Consider the following 14,673-nt stretch of genomic DNA (forward strand, 5'->3'; position numbering starts at 1 on the left):
CTTTGGGAAGTTTTGACCAAGAAGAAACAAACTGTAGGCTTGGTTTATGGATGGTTGTGGAATTGAATATCTGTCACATAAAAGCCTTGTTCAGGAGTGGCTTGAAGGACAGTGATAAAGGAAAATCCTCCAAATGGGCAGAACTTTGAGGTTACATTTGGTTGTTCACTTTGGATAGAGCTGGCCAGAATTACAGATCCTCACTGTTTCTAATCGTTTTGGTTGGATGGTCAGAGACTTGGAAAGAACAGATGATTGATGATAAGGAGGTCTAGGGGAGAGGTTTGTGGTTAGATTCTTTCAGAATAGGTACACAGTATAAAGATACTTGAACCCCATCTGAATTCTAATCAAAGGGCACCAATTGCAGAGGAGGCTCTTAATAGTTGAACAAAATGATACATTCTGTGGGTGCACATCAGCCTCAAACTCAGCCACTCCAGTGTTGCAAACTGAACATATGTACAAAGTGACCACAGTGGCAGGGGTGAAGGCCATTTATGGGCTTGGCAACATGAATTTTACCTCTCAGAGGCTGCTGCTACTGTTGATAAGCTGCCCTGTCAAGAGCAGAGGTCAACACTGAGCCCTTGGCATGGCACCATTCCCAGAGGGAATTAGCCAGCCACCTAGTGCTCACCTTTTACCATCATGGGCAGGGGGATACTTGATTTCACTTGAAGACACATGTATTCTTGCTATGGATTTGACTTTGCAGTTCATAATGTCATGGTCATGATATTCTCTCCAGCATCTGTGTTACTATCAAGGTAATCTGCCTGTTATTCTTCTGATTAAGTAACTAATGTCACAGAAAAACAAGTCTGACAATGGGCTCATGTCCATGAGATTGACCATTACCTTATCACCCAGATCAGTTGTCCTAACACAGTGCTAAAATAGCTTATTGGAGATTCAGTTATGACTTCAGTTGGGAGGTAACAAGCTGAAAAGATTGTGGTTCTGTCATATAGGAGGCGGTATTGTATTGCAACAAAACTTCATTTTTATTTTTATCCCCACAAACAGGCTATGACCCCTTCCCAGGTACACTGGTGTGATAAAACTGGTCCCTGCCCCAAGTTCCATGTCTTGCATCCCGGGACTGTAACCTAGTGACATTCAAACACACCTGTATAACCCCACCACACCTTTTGCTTGTGTACTCCACCCTCCCCCCAGTAAAGTTTCTTGCTGAAGGGTTCTCCCCCTAAACCCTCTCTTGGCTCACCCCTGCTTGGTTGAATGTGCTCCTTGTGTGGTGTGGGGTGTCATACCTCCTGTCTCTAGGACCTATGAGTATAATAAATCATTTAATTTCATAGTTCTCTTTGAGTATAATTTCCCCAGCCATGTTGAAACTATCCTTAAAGACCCTGTAAGGGAGACTCACTCCTCCATTTACAACACAAGGGTGTACTTTGAATCATCAACCAATATATGAGGCTTCCTCTTCCATTGGCTGAGTGTATGGACCAATATGTGAGTGCAACAATCAAAGTGTATATGTGGGAACTGTTCCTCTCACTATTACATTAATAACCCACCCTAATCAGAGCTACTCAGGAGGCTGAGGCAGGAGAATGGCATGAACCCGGGAGGCGAGGCTTGCAGTGAGTCGAGATCGCGCCACTGCACTCCAGCCTGGGCGACAGAGTGAGATTCCGTCTCAAACAAAACGAAACAAAACAAAACAAAACAAAACAAAACAAAAAAAACAAAAAAACCCACCCATAGAATTTTCTCATCCCTTCCCTACAACTTTGAACTCTGCTGAATTGGAGGTATTGGTTCCCAAGAAGGATGCAACAATTGTTCTAATATTGAACTTAAGACTGTCACTTAGCCATTTTGGCTAATATGTCAAGAAGGAGGTTAACTACTATCTGGGGACATTGGTACTGATTTACAATAGGAAATTGGGTGCCTGCCAGACTATGGGGACAATAAGAAATATATTTGGAACTCAGAAAATTCTGTGGAGTTTTTAATACTTTCTTGTTCGAGAGTAAAAGAAAATAGAAAACTACAGTACCTAAAAAAATAGTACAACTGGAGATTTAGAATCTTCAGAAATGAGGGTTTAGTTCACCTGCAAGGTGGAGAATCCTGACTAGCTGAGGCCTGACTGTGGACAAGGGAAACATGAACAGAAGGTAGAAGAACGGAGTTATAAATATCAGCTATGGCCATGTGACCTTACAGAAACGAGGAGTGCAGCAGCTATGTATTCATTTTCTTTCGTGTGTGCGTGTATACATAAACATATACATCTTTTAAATTTTCCTTTTTAAAATAATCTTATGCAAGTTTTGTAAACTTTGCGACATAGTCTAGATAGAAGAACAATTACATGTGACTGTGACTGAATTTTAGGTATAATTAATATAACTCAGAGAGTTATATTATTAGTTGTCCCAATGACAACTGGGACTTTGTAGCCCCATATTTTGGGGAGAGGATGAGAATGCCTTCATTTGTCTAAGGAACAGTTTCATTATGTTCGGTGCAAATATGGAGGTCTTTTTGTTGTTATATGAAATCTCAAATATAGGTAGAAAGATGTGTATGGATATGTGTATGGATACCGAGTAGACAAAGAGGTAGATTGTATCAATTATTAAGCTATTGTGTCTCAGGTCGAAATCCACTTTTTATACTCTGCTTTGTGATATTAGGGCCTGATTCTGCAAATAGGATAGGATTCCTTTGCAATCTGGTTCTCTGTTAGACTCTGACAAATGGGGACATGAGAGAATTGCAAGGCTAGAGAAAAAAGAAGGAAGGAAATCCTTCCTGTTTGCTGACAGAATGGGTTCCAGTCGCATCACAGCGGTCTCATTTCTTCAGTGTGGCAGTAGTACTTTGTTTTTATAGAAGCAATCAATTTTGGAGATTTTCCAATATTTGCAGAGCCAGCCTCATTGTGCCCCTCAGAGACACCAGCAGCCACTAGCGGGAATTCACTTTTTTGTGAAGTCTGAATTCCTGCCCCATGGACTTCCTCCTTCATGCTCAGAGATACCTCCTCCAGCTAAGAAATACACTCTTTTCAGAGGTCTGAGAGTCAGCTCCCTGGGGCCCCTTGTCCGAAGCCTAAGAAGCTTTAATAGTTCCAACCTCATCCTTGTGTTCTTTTAACCCTAGGGATTGTAGCTGCTTCCTGTAGTTGCTAGTTTAATGATACTTTACTGTTCTTTAACTTTTTTTGTTGTTGTTGAAAATTCTTTCACCTAATTTAGTTCTTTATATTAAACTCTCCCTGTTAAAATACCTTATGTGACTTTTATTCTCCTAACAGGTCTCTATCCCATATATATAAAACTGTAGTCACTGATTTTTAACACTGAGTGGATTTAAAAAAAATTCAAAAGTCTTAATTGACCCATCCTTGAGGATTCATATTATTATTCATGAACCATTTGTTTTTGTTTGTATATGCATCTTCCCATTGTCAGTCCCTTGGAGATATGTTCTATCATTATCACCTGGTTTCTAAGGAAAAATTTTAATTGATATAGTTGATCTGAGGTCTTTCTATTCAACCTTTCAGATTTTCCACATGGGATCATTACAAATGAATTGAATTAGAGTTGGGCATATGCTGATTTAGGTCAAGCAAGAATCTAATGCATTGCTGACCTTTATTTTTTATTTTTTAGAACAAATAGAATAAAACAATAGGTAAGTTGCTTTTGAGAAGTCAGGCTAATGGAATACTATTATTTGAAACTCAAGAACAAGATTTTCTTATATGTATTTGCTCACCTTGACACTTGATGATGAATATACAAACCAGGTCTATATGATGGAAGGCAGGGGAGCCTATGACTTAGGCTTACTTTCAATTCGCCTTCTTCCATAGACTATGTTAATAAGACTATTCCAGTCCTTAAATCTCTGATGGGCTGAAGATGCAGACATTCCCATCTTGAGTTTATAGGGAGGACCTTTCAGAGACTTCATCTGTAAGGGCATAGGACAGGCAGTAACTGACACTCTGCAAAGTGTTAGCTAATCAGCAAAGTCAGCCTCCCCAAATCCCTGTTTGAAGAGTTGCTGAACTGTATAGTAGTTCTAAGTTTAACTTTTTGAGAAATGGTAACATTTTTTTCCACAGTGGCTGCACCATTCTACCAGCAATGAACAAACATTCCAGTTTCTCCACATCCTCACCAACTTTGTTTTCTAACTTTTTGAAGAGCCATAACTAATGGGTGTGAATGTATCTTGTTGTGGTTTTGATTTACATTTCCCTAATGACTAATGATATTGAACATCTTTGCATATGCTTATTGCCCATTTGTATATCTTCTTTGGAGAAATATTTTTCAAGCTCTTTGCACATTTTTATACTAGGTAGTTTGCTTTTTTGTTGCTGAGTTGTAAGAATTCTTTATATATTCTTGCTATTAATCCCTTACCGGAGATACGATTTGCAATTATTTTTTTCCATTTTGTGGGTTGTATTTTTATTCTCTTGATGCACAGAAATTTTAAAATTAGTTAAAATTCAATTTGTCTAGTTTTTCTTTTGCTGCTTGCACTTTTGATGTGTACAGGCAGATTTTAAAGCTGGATTGGCTTACTCTTTTTTAATCAATTAACTATTTAAAAAATTTTTAAATATGTAACTTTTATTTTAGGTTCAGGGATACATGTGCAGGTTTGTCATAGAGGTAAATTTGTTTCATGGGAGTTCATTGTACCAATTATTTTGTCACCAAGGTATTAAACCTAGTACCCATTAATTATTTTTCCTGATCCTCTCTCTCCGTTCACCCTCCACTCTCTGATAGGCCTTAGTGTATTTTTCCCCTCTATATGTCCATGTGTTCTCATCATTTAGCTCCCAGTTATAAGTGAAAACATATGGTATTTAGTTTTCTGTTTCTGTGCTAGTTTGCTAAGGATAATGGCCTTCAGCTCCATCTGTGTTCCTGCAAAAGAAATAATTTTATTCTTTTGTGGCTGCATAGTATTCCATGTTGTATATATACCACATTTTCTTTATTTAGTCTACCACTGATGGACATTTAGGTTGATTGTATGTCTTTGCTATTGTGAATAGTGCTGTAATGAACACACGCATGCATGTGGTTTTATGATAGAACGATTTATGTTCCTTGAGATATATACCTACCTAGTAATGGGATTGCTGGATTGAATGGTATTTCTGTTTTTAGATCTTTGAGGAATCACCAAACTGTCTTCCACAATGGTTGAACTAACACTCCCACCAACAGTGTATAAGTTCTCCACAACCTCACCAACATCTGTTATTTTTTTACCTTTTAATAATAGCCACTCTGACTGGTGTGAGATGGTATCTCATTGTGGTTTTGATATGCATTTCTCTAATAATCACTGATGTTGGGTTTTCTTTTCATATGATTGTTGGTTACATGTATGCCTTCTTTTGAAAAGTGTCTGTTCATATTCTCTACTCACTTTTTAATGAGGTTGTTTGTTTTCTTCTCATAAATTTGTTTAAGTTTCTTTTAGATGCTGGATATTAGACCATATGTCTGATGCAGAGTTTGCAAAAATTTTCTCCTGTTTTGTGCATTGCCCATTCACTCTGTTGATAGTTTCTTTTGCTGTGAAGAAGCTCTTTAGTTTAATTAGATCCCATTTGTCAATTTTTTCTTTTGTTGTAACTGCTTTTGGTGTCCTTGTCATGAAATCTTTGCCCTGTTCCTATGTCCAGGATGGAATTGCCTAGATTGTCCTCCAGGGTTTTTCTAGTTTTGGGTTTCACATTTAAGTCTTTAATTTTTGTATATGGTATAAAGAATGGATTTATTTTCAATCTTCTGCATATGGCCAGCCAGTTATCCCAGCATCATTTATTGAATATGGAGTCATTTCCCCATTGCTTGTTTTTGTCAGTTTTGCCAAAGATCATATAGTTGTAGGTATGCGACCTTATTTCTGGATTCTCTATTCTGCTCTGTTGGCCTATGTGTCTGTTTTTGTACCAGTGCCATGCTATTTTGGTTACTGTAGCCCTGTAGTATAGTTTGAAGTTAAGTAACAAGATGCCTCCAGCTTTATTCCTTTTGCTTAGGATTGCCTTGGCTATTCAGGCTCTTTTTTGGTTCCATATGAATTTTAAAATAGTTTTTTTCTAGTTCTGTGAAGAATGTAACTGGTATTTTTTTTTCCAGGCTTAATTCACTTTATTTTTCTTGTATAAAAGCCCTATGTTGTAGCCACAGCTGGAGCCTGGGTCCGCTGCACGGAGACTCTGGTGTGAGTCTTGACAAGGTGGTCAGTGAATTCCTGATAGGGAGACTTGGTAAACACAGTCTCCTTCCAGAGGTCAGGGGTCAGGTAGCTGTAGGTCTTAGAGATGGCATCAAAGGTGGCCTTGGTGAAGTTGCCCAGGGTGGCAGTGCAGCCCCGGACTGAGGTGTAGCAGTCATCGATACCAGCCATCATGAGCAGCTTCTTGGGCACAGGCGCTGAGACGATGCCAGTGCCCCTGGGTGCAGGGATGAGGCGCACCAGCACAGAGCCCAGCGGCCTGTCACCTTGCACGGGACGGTGTGGGACTTGCCGATCTTGTTCCCCCAGTAACCTCTGCGCAGCAGGACAATGGAGAGTTTGGCCAGGATGATGGCCCCACGGATGGCGGTGGCCACCTCCCTGGAGCACTTAACACCCAGGCTGACGTGGCCATTGTAGTCCCCGATAGCAACAAACGCCTTGAACCTGCTGCGCTGGCCAGCACTGGTCTGCTTCTGCACCCGCATAATCTTCAAAATCTCGTCTTTAAGAGAGGCACCCAAGAAAAAGTCAATGATCGCAGATTCCTTAATGGGCAGGGAGAAGAGGTAGATCTCCTCCAGGGACTTGATATTTATGTCCTTGACCAAGCGGCCCAGCCTGGTGACGGGCATCCACTCCTTATCCTCGGCCTTGCCTCCGCGAGCTCTGCGGCCTCGGCCCCTGCCCCGTCCACAGCCACCATCCTGGCCCCGGATGCCACTGCCGAAACCTCCGCGGAAGCCACCGCGGTTCCCCATCCCAGGGCCACCAGGGCCCTCCAGGCACCCCCGCTGCACCGGCGTCATCCGCCATTTGGTGTTTTCTCGGAGAAGAAGAGCATAACTAGTAGTTTAATAGGAATAGTATTGAATCTATAAATTGCTTGGGCACTATGGTCATTTTAATGATATTGATTCTTCTGTCCATCAATATGGAACATTTTTGCATTTGTTCATGTCATCTCTGATTTCTTTGAGTAGTGTTTTGTAGTTCTCTTTGTAGAGATCTTTCACCTCCCTGGTTAGCTGTATTCCTAGGTAAAATACCTGGAAATTTTTCTGTGGCAATTGTAAATGGCGATTGCATTCCTGATTTGGCTCTTACTTTGTTGTTGGTGTGTAGTGGGTTGGCTCATTCTAAAAGTCAGCTCGTCACTCAAATCTTATCTTCAACTATAGAAGTGGGTTTGCATATATTAATTATTTTTAATTAAAACATTGTAGTAAAATTTATTAACATAATTAGCTTGGCTTAATTCAGAGGAAAAGCTCCATGTGCACAGGTGTTTTTTTTTTTCAACTATCTACTCCGTGTTTCTAGCTGTGCCCATCATAATATCATGCAAGAGCCTATCAGAATCTAACAGAATACTCTTACCTAACTCCATTAGGTAGGAGTTAGCCCTCTTAGGCAACTGGGAACTGCAATATCTGTTCTAACTGCAAATGGCTGTTAATAGAGGAGAACTCAAAAACCAGTGGCTTATTGAACCACATAGAGGGCAAAACAAGCATCACTGTCACCACCACCACCACCGCCACCACCACAACAACAATAAAAACAAACAGTGGTTTAAATAAGATAGCTTATTTTCCTTTCACATACCGTGAAGACTGATAGTAGCCAACCTTGGGCTGTTTCTTTTCTATGATCCCATCAGCAACCCAGACTCCTACCTTCCTATTCCTCTATTATTTAATTGTGGCTTCATCTACAAGATCATTCTGTGATCACAAAGGGTTTCTATCTACCATATTTGCATTCTGGAAGGATGCAGTAGGAAAAGAAAAATGATATGCCTTGCAGATGAGTCACTCCTGTTTAAAGAGTTTCCCAGAAGCTCTGCCCAGTGTGTTAGGTTCATATACCATAGACCACATAAGCAAGGGCATCTGGGAGATGGTTAGTAATTATTTTTTAGCTGAGCTTATTGCTGCTGCTATGGACATTTTCAGGTGCTTTGTGTAAAATTTGGACTTCCCAAATTGTTACTCTTAGATTGATAATACCATTTTTTTTTTGTACGAAAGGATATGTATTCAACAGTTTTATGGTACCCTCTCACTACAGGCAGTTGTTTCTCACATCCATTCCGAAATACCATGCCTGCAAATGTGAGTACAGTGTGTTTTCTGCTACCCAACCCCCACAATACAGAGGGTTCTGTTGTAGAAAGGAAGAATAGGTATTGTGTAGACAGCAGCCTTTTCCATACCTCCTGTATGGAAAATAATATCCCAAGACCCTTGGCTGCCTTGATTACATTTTCTCTAGCTATATTACAAAAGCATTACTTGCCTTGTCTCTTTTTATCATCAAATTGCCTCTTTTTCTAATCAATTTCTACATTTTGTACTATAGTACACAGTGCATAAATTGTCCTTAAATCAATTTTCTTTCTTTATTTTCCCAACTGAAATGATATGTAGGCCACTCAGTTACGCTTTCCTTCTCTGTAATCATTCTTAAACCAATCTTGAATCCTTTAGGTGGATAACTAAAGGCAGGTTGATGGAGTTGTCATAGCATTAGTGAAATATACTTAAAAGGTAGGTTAACAAGAACTTCAAGTCAGTGTTAAAAAAAATAGATATTCTGATTTTTAAATATCCATTAAAGTTTAGAAAGAAGAAATTTAGGCCAGGTGCGGTGGCTCGCGTCTGTAATCCCAGCACTTTAAGAGGCTGAGGCAGGCGGATCACAAGGTCAGGAGATCGAGACCATCCTGGCTAACACGGTGAAACCCCGTCTCTACTAAAAATACAAAAACTTAGCCAGGCGTGCTGGCATGTGCCTGTAGTCCCAGCTACTCAGGAGGGTGATGCAGGAGAATCGCTTAAACCCAGGAGGCGGAGGTTGCAGTGAGCCTAGATCGCGCCACTGCACTCCAGCCTGGGCAACAGTGAGGCTTCGTCTTAAAAAAAAAAAAGGAAGGAAAGAAGAAATTTATTTTTTATCCTTTTAAATTTTGCAGAAATCTAAATAATGGTTTAAAAAAGCCCTGGTGTTCCACTTTCTCACGACTCTCTTCAGTTCACCATACCTACTAGTTTGTATTAATAGGCTCAGGTCAGTTCTAATTCAAAAAGTCCGGGTCCTGAGCAGGAATTACACAGGGACCCCACTCAGAAGGTCTTGGTCTTTGTATAAAACTCCACTTTTTATATAATACCCTGTAGCTGTTCCCATACGTCTTGAACAAATACTTTGTTTTCCAGACTCCTAGCATGAGGACTTGGGCAATTATTTCACTGCTTTCTATCCTGTTTTTTGTTGTCTGACCTGAACTTCTGTCTTTGTTTCCGTGAAATCATTGTACCCAGTTCTTACTCTCTGAGTTTGCTGATTTTTTTCTGAATTTTATCTGTGGTGAAATTACCTTTTGATTGTTGTGTGCATTATGTGCATTTGGTTTTGTGGTATGTTTTAAATATTGTGCATTTATATTAAGAGCTTCTTTCTCCAGCCCATTTCTAAGTGGGAGCCCTGAGTGAACCTGCCACAGGAATTTTATGATTGTTTATAGTTTTTTTTTTTTTGAAATGGAGTCTCGCCCTGTCACTCAGGCTGGAATGCAGTGGCGCGATCTCGGCTCACCGCAACCTCCGCCTCCAGGTTTTCAAATGATTCTCCTGCCTCAGCCTCCCCAGTAGCTGCGATTACAGGCACATGCCACCACACCCGACTAATTTTTATATCTTTAGTAGAGACGGGGTTTCCCCACGCTGGTCAGGCTGGTCTTGAACTCCTGACCTTGTGATTCACCCACCTCAGCCTCCCAAAGTGCTGGTATTACAGGCGTGAGCCACCGTGCCCGGCTGTTTGTAGTTGTTTTTAATATGGGCTAGCTGTTGTTAACTATTATTTATTTTGTTTTCAACTTCATGAGGTTAACTTGGTGTGGAACTGAGAAGGAAAGTTAAAGTAAAATTGCACTAGATTTGTGTAGGCTTTCTAATTTCTGGGCTCTTTTCAGATATTTCTGGATCTTTGCTTTTTCTTTCTGGAGGTTTTATCTCTCTTTTCTGGCATGTTTTAATTATCCCAGTACATAACCATGACAGTGGTAGGATCTTTTGTAAGAATGTATTCATCCTTGTCTTCTGTTTTTCTTCTGTTTTTTGTCTATCTTCTTTGCCCCCAGAGGACTTCTTCTATGGTTCTCACTGGGCCCAGACTTGTAATGGTAAGCTTGTTCTCATCTGGGTTTACATTTTCTCATGAAATCCTTCATGAGTGATCAGTCCACCCCTGCAGTAGGTCACTCTGAGCGTCCCCAGGGGCAGTGGATCTGCTTCAGTGTTTGCTTTCCATGTAGCACTGTGGATCTCAACTGGAGGCTATTGTGCCCCCACTCAAGGGGACATTTGGCAATGTCTGGAAACATTTTTGGCTCTCACAGTAGAGGGGGCTGCCTGCTGGTATCTAGTAGGCAGAGACCAAAGATGCTGCTAAACATCCCACAATGCCCGGGCCAGCCCCACGCAATAATAATTTGGCTCAAAATCTTGGTATACATGAGGCTGAGGAAACTTGACTTAGCAGATGACTCAGGGATATATTGAGGCTCCCCCAGTTTCTGCTCCCAGTGCCTTGGTGGTAGGAGAGCCCTCTTTAGAGGAATACTCCTGTTTTACCACTGGTCACTGCTGCCGAGAGGACTCACAGTTCTGAATTTCCCTGTGGCTTTCTGAGTCTTCAGAAATGGGAAGAAGGTGTTCCTGGACCTTTTAATTTGTGGCATAGCCCACGTTCACGTTTTTCAAACATCACAGTGTGACTGCTGGAGACCAGTGGACAAAATGGTAACAGAACTCTGTAGTTTTTCGTTTGTGTTTGTTTGAAAGGTCAAACTTAGTGAGATATATTTTAGATGTAGTAGAATCCTTTTCAGGTGTATAGTTTTATGAATTTTGACAGATGCATGGTAGCTATATAACCACTAGCACAATAAGGCTGCAGAACACCTCCATCACCTCAAAGCATTCTCCTAGGCCTCATTTACAGTCGATCTCCTCTTCCTGTCCCCAGCCACAACCATTAGTCTCATTTCTGTTCCCACAGTTTTGCTGATTCTGGAATGGAAACTTTTGGTTTTTGCTTCTTCCACTTAAAGTAAGGCTTAGGAGATTTATACATGCTGCTGTATCAATTGTTTATTCCTTTTCATTGCTCTGTAAGATTCCACTTTATGGAGGTACCATAATCTGTTTATCTATTCACCAGAAAATGGACACTTTTTTTGCAGTTTTAAAACATCTTTTTGCAGTTTTAAAAAAATGTTTAAATAGGTTTCTATTTCCCTGTAAATAACTTTTGGGTATTTTGGGTTCACATGTTTAACTTTGAGCTTACGTTTAACTTTATGCAAAACTGACATACTTGTTTTCGGTGTGGCTGCACAGCTTTGTATTGCCATCAGTTATGCATGGGTTTCAGTTGTTCCTCATTCTACTCAGCACTTGGTATTGCGAGCTTTTATTATTTTTTTGAAAAGCTATTCTAATAGGTGTGTAGTAGTATCCATAATAGGTGTGTAGTGGTTTTCATTTGCACTTCTAGTAATAACAGCGCTGATCATCTTTTCATATTCTTATGTGCCACAGTATAGCCTTTTTGGTTGAAATGTTTGTTTAGCTCTTTTGCCTATTCTTTTGCCTATTTGTTTTCTTGCTGCTGAGATTTGAGAGTGCTTTATATATTCTGGATACCAATTATTTATCAGATATGTGTTTTTCAAATATTTTCTTCTAGTCTGGGATTTATATTTTCTCTTTTTCTTTCATGGCTCATATCCTTTTTCCTAAGAAGGCAGAGAACTCGGCATAGCCCAAGGTCACAAATAATTTCTCTTATGTTTTCTTTCAGAAGTTTTAAAGTTTTAGACTTTGTATTGAGGTCTATGATCCATTTTAATCTAATTTTATATATCATGCTACTATGTATAAAATATAGTTGTCCAATTTTACTCCCAACTTTAGAATCACGTTATGTACAACCCTTGGACTCCTCTGCTGTGGGATTCTTCTCGACAAATCCCCTTCTTCATTCCTGCAGGCAGGCAATGGGCTCTGCAGGGGATCTCACTGGAGAGGGTTTTCATAATATTTGCCTTTTGTCTTATCTTTCATCAGTGGGGAAGATGGCAGAGAAAGGCATACAAGCATCTGGAATTTTGAGAGGTTAATTACCTCAGTAATGAGGCTTATAGACTTAAAAGTCATGATCGCCAAATAGACATACTGGACATCAGCTTTCCTCTGCCTCCCTCAACACTAAATGAAATTGCCAAATCTTGGGAAAGTCTCCCCTCCCATGGAAACATGTGAGTCTAGAATAGGAAAAGAGAGTTAGTAATCTGAGTCCAGGAAGTCTTTAGAAGCCACTGGGCTCAAGTACTACTGTAGATGCTGCTCTGAAAATCGAGTGCAAGTTAGAGATACTTGGACCATGTGGCTCAGAGTATCTGATATCAGGGACCTTAGAGTCCTAAGGTATTTGAGCAGATGTCTAGGAGAGGCCAGAAGAAGCCATTGTGAGAAACTCAGTCAAAAGGGGATTGTTGAGGGGTAGCATCTGGTAGTGAAAACCTAGGCAAAGGACAGTGGAGAAAGACTGATGGTGTTGATTTTGTCTCCTAATCCCAGGGATGTGGAAATATCAGACAAAACAGTGGAGAATTTTGCACTAGTGAACAAGAAGGCAATGTGCTGGACATTTATGCATCATTTTCACTTACCCATAACTCATTTGTGCTCATAAAAACGGTGTGGATATTATTCCCAGTTTGTAGATGAGGAAAAAATATAGCTATGGAAAACTAAGTGGTTTGCTCCCAAGGTCACATAGCGAGTAATAGTAGAGTTAGGCTACACCTTCAGTGTTGGCTTCATCTTTGTTATTTCTTTTGATGAACAAAAACCAGAGTGGAAGCAGTGTGTCTATATGTGTCTACAGTATATCTATTTCTCCATATATATTATGGAGAAAATGTACTATGTAGAGTATTACATGTATAGTTAAACATATTTATAAAGAACATTGATCCTGGAGGCCAGAATAGGACTGTGTCTAATGGGTTAAAGTAGCCCCAGCTCCAAGGTTGAGGGCTCCTTGGGTCAAGAGCCAAATGTTTAATTAAGCCATCCCCTCCTGCAATATTATTCAGGGTCCTTGGGTGGACTGTGTTATGTTGTGTAAGCACTTGGAGCTATTTCCTTCTATAGTAGTTGGTGCTCTTTTCTCTCCTTTCTAATAGTTGCTTTGAATCCTTAAGACAATCACAGTGTCTTGTCCTAGGCCTGGGTATATCTTACCAGTAGATTTGCCAAGTATTCATCTTGCTTCTCTTAAAGATTTGAGTGATACCTCAGGACGCTGAATGTCTACCTCTAGTGCTGAGTTGATTTCACTCAATCCTATTGCCACTTGGGTTGTCATAATTCTTTCAAAAATATAGCTGTCAAGAAATTTTTTCTTGATGTTTCTCTCTCTATGCAAAAGACACTGTAAGTCAAATATAAATAATGTAATCAGAAAGTGCAAGCAAGACCTCATGCCTCATTGCCACTGTTTACATGTATCTTAAGATGTGTTCCCTTATGTTATGCTGTGCTGCAGATTTTTTTTTTTCAGCCTGACCAGATTGTCCCTTCCTTGTGGCTTATGTATTGAAACACACATTCAACTCTTTGTTCCCCAAGAGCTTCCTGTTACTCCTTCTTGTGGGTGGGTACCTTGGATGGTTGCCGGTGCTGGTGGTTGAACTGCTCAGATATGTGGCCTGGAGAGAGATGAATTCAATTCACTTCAATTGCCTCACTGGAACCATAACCTGGGTAAAAGGCACAATTTCTAAGGGGGACTCCTTTTAAAAATTTCCTATTTTTCTTAAGGCCCCTGAAAGTGAATGATTTATGCACTAAGGAGAGGCACAGTGGGATCTAGGGCAATGGTATTGGAACTAGGCTGTCAGGAGTTTCTTGGTAGGCAAGTCTGTGCTCAGCACATTTACTACCCCAGGCCTGACCTTTGGGGAAGCAGAGCTTTACGATGATAATGCTGCAACAGTTCTACCTCCTTCCTAGATTGCTCCAGCTCGTGTGCATGTGAATGAGAACTCTTTGAAAGAGTTCAGCATAGGAGTTTCTTTAATCTCATGGGAGGAAGTGGCTGGAGCTTCCCTATGAAGATGGACTCTGGAGTCTCTAGTCACTTGTCCAAGTCCTCTCTCAGCCATTAGAGAATGGGTGTCCAATCCTTTGTCCTCTCTGAGCCGCACTGGAAGAAGAATTGTTTTGGGCCACACATAAAATATACTAAAATTAACAATGGCAGATAAGCTAAAAAAAAATTGCAAAAAGCCCTCATGTTTTAGAAAATTTAAGAATTTGTATTGGG

The 14,673-nt window shown here is 40.3% G+C and overlaps 1 pseudogene across 1 annotated transcript; it reads right to left on the reverse strand.

Annotated features, from left to right (window-relative positions):
• Window positions 1–6,167: 6,167 nt before the first annotated feature.
• On the reverse strand, window positions 6,168–7,090 carry LOC105551511 (annotated as a pseudogene). Its single transcript, XR_001007869.1, has one exon. The product of XR_001007869.1 is annotated as a 40S ribosomal protein S2 pseudogene (transcript).
• Between the last annotated feature and the right edge of the window lie 7,583 nt (window positions 7,091–14,673).

The sequence above is a fragment of the Mandrillus leucophaeus genome, unplaced genomic scaffold (genome assembly GCF_000951045.1).
Source record: "Mandrillus leucophaeus isolate KB7577 unplaced genomic scaffold, Mleu.le_1.0 Scaffold523, whole genome shotgun sequence".
Lineage (NCBI taxonomy): Eukaryota > Metazoa > Chordata > Mammalia > Primates > Cercopithecidae > Mandrillus > Mandrillus leucophaeus.